The following is an 8,402-nucleotide window of genomic DNA, read 5'->3' as shown; positions in this document are numbered from 1 at the left end:
ATTTTTCAATTAAGACCATTCATATTACGAGAAATTCAAGTAATAGTAGAAATTAAGTTAGCATTGGATTCTTCTTTGTCTGGAACAATGTCATTCCCTCCTGAAAGTAAGAAATGAATAAGGTTGACTGCTTGAAAGAGTCTTTTGCAAAGTTTATCAGCAGTCAAACAAACATTGCGGAAGGACCCAGGAGGACACATAATGATAGACATGGGATGGCTAATGCAGAAATGGAAACTAGAATAGGCCCCTCTCTCCCTTCTATAAACGAAAGAGGAAATAATATCCACAAAGAAAACAACACTCAATCAGATAGTTCTACATGTGACCATTATAACCTCAGTTTACCGACCAACCAGGTTACCTTGCAAATCTACGACAACAGAAGGAATAGAGGACGTTGGAGTGATAGAAAAGCTGTTAGGCAGTCTCTGAGCCAGCTGCTCCACTGCAAGTATACTCAGATTGATTTATTACATGCAGAGTGGTTGCCAGCAAGAAGGCAATATATGCGAATTTTGTTATCCTTCAAACAGTCCATAATTCCATCAATGCTTTTTAGAATGAAGCACTTCCTGAGCAGTTTTTCAATATTTCCAATACATGTCTTCTGCTCAGGGAACTGTTCTGTACCAGCCTACTACCAGCCCTGCAGAAAAGGCAGGGACAACCCCTTTACAAGAAGGCAAGAGGCTGGAACTAAGCCTGCCAAATTTATTAACATAAAACAGAGCAAACAGAGCAAACAGAGCAAACCCGAACCATGAAACAGGAGCTATTCAAACGGTTGCCTTCAGCAAACCAGCCCTCCCACACATTCCCCTTTTAAACAGTTCAGGGCGTGGCTTCTCTCTGCCTCCTTCCAAGGTGCCCCATTGCCTTCCTCTGTTTACTCCTGATTGACTGCCTCCTGCGTCGGGCGTCCTTGAACAGGGCCAGCTGTGGGTCATCTTCATCCACGCTGTCAGGCTCACACAGCTGGGTCTGCGTCGTAACCAGATGGGAGTGGCCTGGCTGAGGGCTCTGTGGAGCCTCAAGGCTATCCTCAGCAAGCTCTCCAACATCCCTCCTCCTCCTTTGAATCGTCCAACCCAACTGCCGAACCCACAGGCTGTCCCTGAATCACAACAGGAAGCTGTGCCCACTCCTGGTTCAGTCTTTCCATAAGGGAACTATTGCTTTAAATCCAAGTGGAAACAGATCTCATACTGATAGGTTTGAAGCAGGGGCAGCTGAATCGACCTTGAGAAAACAGAGAAGTGATCCACAAACAGAGTTACCCACAGTCACTGATTTTGCTGAGGGTGTGCCAAAAGAAATGTTGATAAGACTTTAAAGATGTATTGCCAGAACCTGAGCAAGCTAATAATACACAGAGACTGGATGGTTTAAAAGAAGTATTGACAACAACTATTCAATCTAATGTAGACATGTCAAACTAGCGACGTCACGTGATGTTGCGCAACGTATCAGAGCTTTTTCTCCAATGCTGTCAATGGGGTGAGCACGGTTTTGGGATGACGTATCCGGCCCGTGCGCCAGCAGTTTGACACCCCTGATCTAATGCATCAAATAACAATTATTATAACTATCCTCCAACAAGTGCCCCTATGGAGAACTTGAACTGACTATATGAAGGCCAGTGCAAGAAAAGCACTTCAAACATCATGTCATGGAATGTAGCTAGGTGGTATCAGTTTAGAGGCCTTAATCACTCTGATCCTCCTGCTTAATGGCTATTATTCATATAAGCTGGAAGCAACGCCAGGCAGAGGCCCAAGGAGACTGAAAGGAGGGCTGGGTATATTTATTTCTACCAACTTTAGAGCAGAGTCCACACTTATTACCCCTTTAAACCATTCAGCTATGGCCCTTCTCCTCAAGTTGGACTCGGTCCTGCTTTTGCTAATTAATGTTTATCTCCCTCCTTCACTAAGAAAAGCTGAAACCACTGCTGTATGGCTGGAGTTGGAACACTATGTTAATAAACAACTCATGGAACACCCAAATGCCAGGGTCCTACTAGGGGGAGGCTTTAATGCCAGATTGGGACCAGATGATTATACATTATTCATGAAACATCATCAATACCCACCATTGGAGGTCCCTATACAAACCAATGCCCTCCCCCCCGACGACTCTCCAAAGACATTATGCTGGCCTCTATCTTGCCACGTTGGCAAATAAATTTAACTTCTTAATATCTAACAGCTCATGGCCTTGTGACTATCCTGGTGAGTTTACATTTATGGTGAGTTTACATTTATGGTCCAAAACTAGCACCATTGACTACATCTTAACTTCTATGGATTTAGTACATTATATATAAGTCCTGCCTTACCTAGAAAGTGATCATCTACCTCTGTGTATATACAGGAAGCCCTTTATCAGGCAGATACCCTCCAAGGACCATTTTATCCCTGCAATCTCTACAGCACACCTAACAAGATGTCAGATCAAATGGACCCAACAACTTGATCAGAAGGTAAGAAGAATCCTAACAGGATAGTTTTCAAAAAAAAAATCTGTGCAGCCTTTATATCAGCCAACCTGACTCAAGACTTATTAGAACTATATAAAAGTTTAGTTTATGAGCTACAACCATTATTAGCACATGACCGAAATTTCTCAGTTAAGAGATCCTGTACCGCCTCCAAACCATGTTTTGATAAGGATTGCGTAGAAGCCAAGAAATCCCTTAAGTTGGTATACAAGGAGTACAAAAGCGAGACTGGATATGGCAATAAAGCAATTCTTAAACAGTTAGTAAAGGTAAAGTTTCCCCCGCACATGCGTGCTAGTCGTTTCCAACTCTAGGGGCTGGTGCTCATCTCCGTTTCAAAGCTGAAGAGCCAGCGCTTGTCCAAGGACGTATCCGTGGTCATGTGGCAGGCATGACTAGACACCAAAGGCGCACAGAACACTGTTACCTTCCCACTGTAGTGGTCCCTATTTTTCTACTTGCATTTTTACATGCTTTCGAACTGCTAGGTTGTCAGAAGCTGGGACGAGTAACAATTCAAGCAATTGATTGCATTCAAGAAGAGACAAGACACAAGGTCTTCCTGGGAACAGCTCATCATGGCAGCAAAGCAAAAGAACTCCTCCTTATTTTGGCTTGCCACTCTGAAAGAATCTATACCCCATTAGACTGTCATATAGCTCCTATAACCTGTGAACTTCATTTTCGGAGAATGTATGAAGACCCCTCCAGCAAGAGTACAAGGTCTGTAATGAAGGATTTACCTGAATGGCCTCCAGTTTCAGAGTCTGAAATTAAATCCCTCATTGGCCAACTCAGGATTGGGAAGGCTCCAGGAGCTGACTTCATTTCAGCCGAATCACTAAAGAATAATATGGAGTGGTGGATACCTGTCCTGGCAGCACTATTCACCTATATTGACTCCACCAGCCATGTCCCAGAGGATTGGGGCTTGGCAATTGTGGTCCCAATTTATAAAAAGGGAGATGACCCTGCCAATTACAGACCAATAAGTCTGCTAAATATAATCAGCAAACTCTATGCCAAACACCTTCAATATAAATTAAAGGAGTGGCTGGATCTTGAGAACCTGATTGCCGAAGAACAAGGCGGGTTTAGAGATGGGAGAGGCACCATAGAACAGTGCTTAGTTCTTCATCATTTGATTGAAAAATATGCATCATACAGACCTGGATCATTATATGCTGCCTTTATAGATCTCAAGGCAGCTTTTGTTATGGTTACAAGGACTAAGCTATGGGAGAAGCTGGAAACTGCCTCAATTGATCACAGACTCCTGTATCTGTTACGTGCCTTACATACCAAAACATCCCTCAAGGTGAGGTTAATATGCAAGGGTCTCTCTCAAAGTCAGTTGAAACAGGGGTGCATTTTGGGCCCCTTGCTCTTCAATTTTTACATAAATGATATGGTACAATGGTTAAATAATCCAAATTACCACCCCCAAAAAATATGTGAGCGAAGCATTGCTCTGCTGCTCTATGCAGATAACGCTGTGATTCTCTCCAGGACTCCAGTTGACCTTAAAAAAGCCTTGCAAGCCCTTATCCAGTATTGCAAATATAATAAACTGGACATAAATTACGAGAAAACAAAGGTTATGGCTTTTGCAAAAAGGCCAAAACGGTACTCATGGTATTTAAATAACCACAAAATAGAGTAGGCAACCACCTTTAAGTACCTAGGGGTGGTCATCCATGCCACTGGCTCACAAAAAGCCCATGGAGAATGCAGGGCTGCCTCTGGCCAACGATCAGCGAATGCCATTCTTAAATTTTTTCGCACAAAGGGAGGACACTATGTTCCAGCTGCAATTAAGCCCTTTGTGGCCAAGTCGCTAGCACAGTTTCTCTACAGGACCTTGCTTGGACCCTCAGCTTCATGTTTTTCACCACTGGAAAGAGTTCAATCCAAATTTATCAGAATAATTCTCCAGATCCTGCGCTGTGTCCCAAATGCACTTCTGCACCTGGAGACAGGATTGATAAATGTCAAAGCAAGAATCGGTATAGCTTCCTTAAACATCTGGCTAAGGCTTAACTGCTTTCCGCAAGGCCTTGCTCCATTAATTCTTCAAGATCAATTCTCCTTTTCATGGATCAAGGCAGTCGAGTCCAACCTTGCCAAACTAGGCTTCTCATCAGCCTCAATTCTCAAATTGGACTACAACCAAGCAAAACAAACCTTGCATCAAAGGGTAGAGGACATCAACAGGCAAGTGGACTTAGGTATAGCTCAACTGTTTCTGGCTCCAGACTCTATTAAATACGTGGTTACACCTGCCAGGTATCTTAGTCAGTTGGAGTCAGTAAACCATCGGAAAGCATTCTCGCTTGCATGGTGCCATGCATTTCCATTGGCCGTCCTGTATGGCAAGTATAAAAAGACACCACTGGCTGAAAGACACTGCTCCTGTGGCTCAGGACATGTGGAGACCATTGGACACATACTCTTTTGATGTTCCTTCTATAGAGCTACAGGGAGTGCAGAATTATTAGGCAAGTTGTATTTTTGAGGACTAATTTTATTATTGAACAACAACCATGTTCTCAATGAACCCAAAAAACTCATTAATATCAAAGCTGAATATTTTTGGAAGTAGCTTTTAGTTTGTTTTTAGTTATAGCTATTTTAGGGGGATATCTGTGTGTGCAGGTGACTATTACTGTGCATAATTATTAGGCAACTTAACAAAAAACAAATATATACCCATTTCAATTATTTATTTTTACCAGTGAAACCAATATAACATCTCAACATTCACAAATATACATTTCTGACATTCAAAAACATAACAAAAACAAATCAGTGACCAATATAGCCACCTTTCTTTGCAAGGACACTCAAAAGCCTGCCATCCATGGATTCTGTCAGTGTTTTGATCTGTTCACCATCAACATTGCGTGCAGCAGCAACCACAGCCTCCCAGACACTGTTCAGAGAGGTGTACTGTTTTCCCTCCTTGTAAATCTCACATTTGATGATGGACCACAGGTTCTCAATGGGGTTCAGATCAGGTGAACAAGGAGGCCATGTCATTAGATTTCCTTCTTTTTATACCCTTTCTTGCCAGCCACGCTGTGGAGTACTTGGACGCGTGTGATGGAGCATTGTCCTGCATGAAAATCATGTTTTTCTTGAAGGATGCAGACTTCTTCCTGTACCACTGCTTGAAGAAGGTGTCTTCCAGAAACTGGCAGTAGGACTGGGAGTTGAGCTTGACTCCATCCTCAACCCGAAAAGGCCCCACAAGCTCATCTTTGATGATACCAGCCCAAACCAGTACTCCACCTCCACCTTGCTGGCGTCTGAGTCGGACTGGAGCTCTCTGCCCTTTACCAATCCAGCCACGGGCCCATCCATCTGGCCCATCAAGACTCACTCTCATTTCATCAGTCCATAAAACCTTAGAAAAATCAGTCTTGAGATATTTCTTGGCCCAGTCTTGACGTTTCAGCTTGTGTGTCTTGTTCAGTGGTGGTCGTCTTTCAGCCTTTCTTACCTTGGCCATGTCTCTGAGTATTGCACACCTTGTGCTTTTGGGCACTCCAGTGATGTTGCAGCTCTGAAATATGGCCAAACTGGTGGCAAGTGGCATCTTGGCAGCTGCACGCTTGACTTTTCTCAGTTCATGGGCAGTTATTTTGCGCCTTGGTTTCTCCACACGCTTCTTGCGACCCTGTTGACTATTTTGAATGAAACGCTTGATTGTTCGATGATCACGCTTCAGAAGCTTTGCAATTTTAAGAGTGCTGCATCCCTCTGCAAGATATCTCACTATTTTTGACTTTTCTGAGCCTGTCAAGTCCTTCTTTTGACCCATTTTGCCAAAGGAAAGGAAGTTGCCTAATAATTATGCACACCTGATACAGGGTGTTGATGTCATTAGACCACACCCCTTCTCATTACAGAGATGCACATCACCTAATATGCTTAATTGGTAGTAGGCTTTCGAGCCTATACAGCTTGGAGTAAGACAACATGCATAAAGAGGATGATGTGGTCAAAATACTCATTTGCCTAATAATTCTGCACTCCCTGTATTCGGAAAAACCATATCCTCCCCATAATTGATAGGTATCCTGGTCATTTGGAAAGTATTTATCTCCAGTGGCTGCTTAAGGATGAGCAGGCAGTGATCACAGTGCAGGTGGCTAGATTCCGTGCCGCAGCATTCGGGGTTCACCAGAAACATAAACATTTTAGATCTTTTTAATAATCTTTTATCATTAAATTTATGACGTGTTTTTTATCCAGCATTAGACTATGCTTATTTTTGTTGTCAGGTCAGTATGATTCAGTTTTTCTGAAGGTAGCTAGTTTTTGTTATACTCTCTGTAAAACTAGGCAGACCTTGGTCACCCATTGTTTACATCATTAATTGTAATATATTGCTATGTCTTCTTGTGTTGGTTTAGATTTAGATTAAATTTAGATTTATTGAATTTATATGCCGCCCTTCTCCCTAAGGACTCAGGGCGGCTCACAACAAAAAATTTAAGAAACATGGAATACAAAATTTAAAAAAGAATTAAACAATAAATGTAATAGATACATGACAATTTAACTCAATAAAAGCCAAATTTAAAAATCATAGTCAGTCCAGACCCGCTTGTTGGAATAACCAAGTCTTCAGGTCGCGGCAGAAAGACTGAAGGTCAGGGGCCATCCGCAGCTCCGGGGGCAGTTCATTCTAGAGGGTCGGTGTGCCCACAGAGAAGGCTCTCCCCCTGGGGGTCGCCAGACGGCATTGCCTGGCCAACGGCACCCTGAGGAGGCCGACTCTGTGGGAGCGAACCGAACAATGGGAGGTTGATAATGGCTGCAGGTGGTCTCGCAAGTACACCGGGCCTAAGCCATATAGGGCTTTAAAGGTTATTACCAGCACCTTGAATCACACCCGGATAACTGGGAGCCAATGCAGCTCGCGGAGGAGTGGTGTAACATGGGAGTATCGAGATACTCCCATAAGCACCCGCATGGCTGCATTTTGCACCAGCTGAAGCCTCCGGGTGCACTTCAAGGGCAGCCCCATGTAAAGAGCATTGCTCCAATTTTTAGTGGAAATGACACTTGATGCAAGCATTCACCAAATATGCCAATTAATATACTCTGATCTTGACTGCCACAAATTCAGCATTCTGACAACACCAATGCATATTCTACTCAGAGGGAATTCATATATCTTTCCAGGGTAAATATCGAGTTTATGAGCAACTTGTGTTTTGGATACATGTGGGTTAATTGTGGAGTTGGCAAACATAATTCAAATTCATGTTCCCTTTTTCAGAAGGGCTCAAGAGTCTCCTATTTTATATCACCCAATAAAACAATCTGGCACCTTTCATTTCCCCAGACTATCACGTATTCCTACATCTGCTTTGTACACTAGTGTGGTTGTTCACCGTTTTGTCTCTGCTTTCAGTTTGACTTTCAATCTGTATTCCTTCTGGCTTTTCATTTCTGTTTCATAAAAACTAATGGAGTCTTGGCAGACAATTAAAGAATATATTCTCAGTGGCAATAGATTTAGTCCATCAAAACTAGATTAATTTTCAGGCCTGAGAAATCCCAGGAATGATAAGCAGGAAAAGATGCACAGCCAATCCAAAGAACCTGAACTCTAAAAAGCAAACCATATTATAAAGCAAGCTATAGCATACTGCAAGGGACGCGGTGGCTCAGTGGGCTAGGACGCTGAGCTTGTCGATCAGAAGGTCGGCAGTTTGGCGGGTCGAATCCCGAGTGCCGCATAACAGAGTGAGCGCCTGTTACTCGTCCCAGCTTCTGCCAACCTAGCAGTTCGAAAGCACGTAAAAATGCAAGTAGAAAAATAGGGACCACTATGGTGGGAAGGTAACAGCGTTCCGTGCACCTCTGGCGTCTAGTAATGCTGGCC

The sequence above is a fragment of the Vipera ursinii genome, assembly GCF_947247035.1.
Source record: "Vipera ursinii genome assembly, chromosome: 2".
Taxonomy (NCBI): Eukaryota; Metazoa; Chordata; class Lepidosauria; order Squamata; family Viperidae; genus Vipera; species Vipera ursinii.
The sequence above is the reverse complement of the archived record's forward strand: the minus strand, read 5'-3'. Positions refer to the sequence as shown.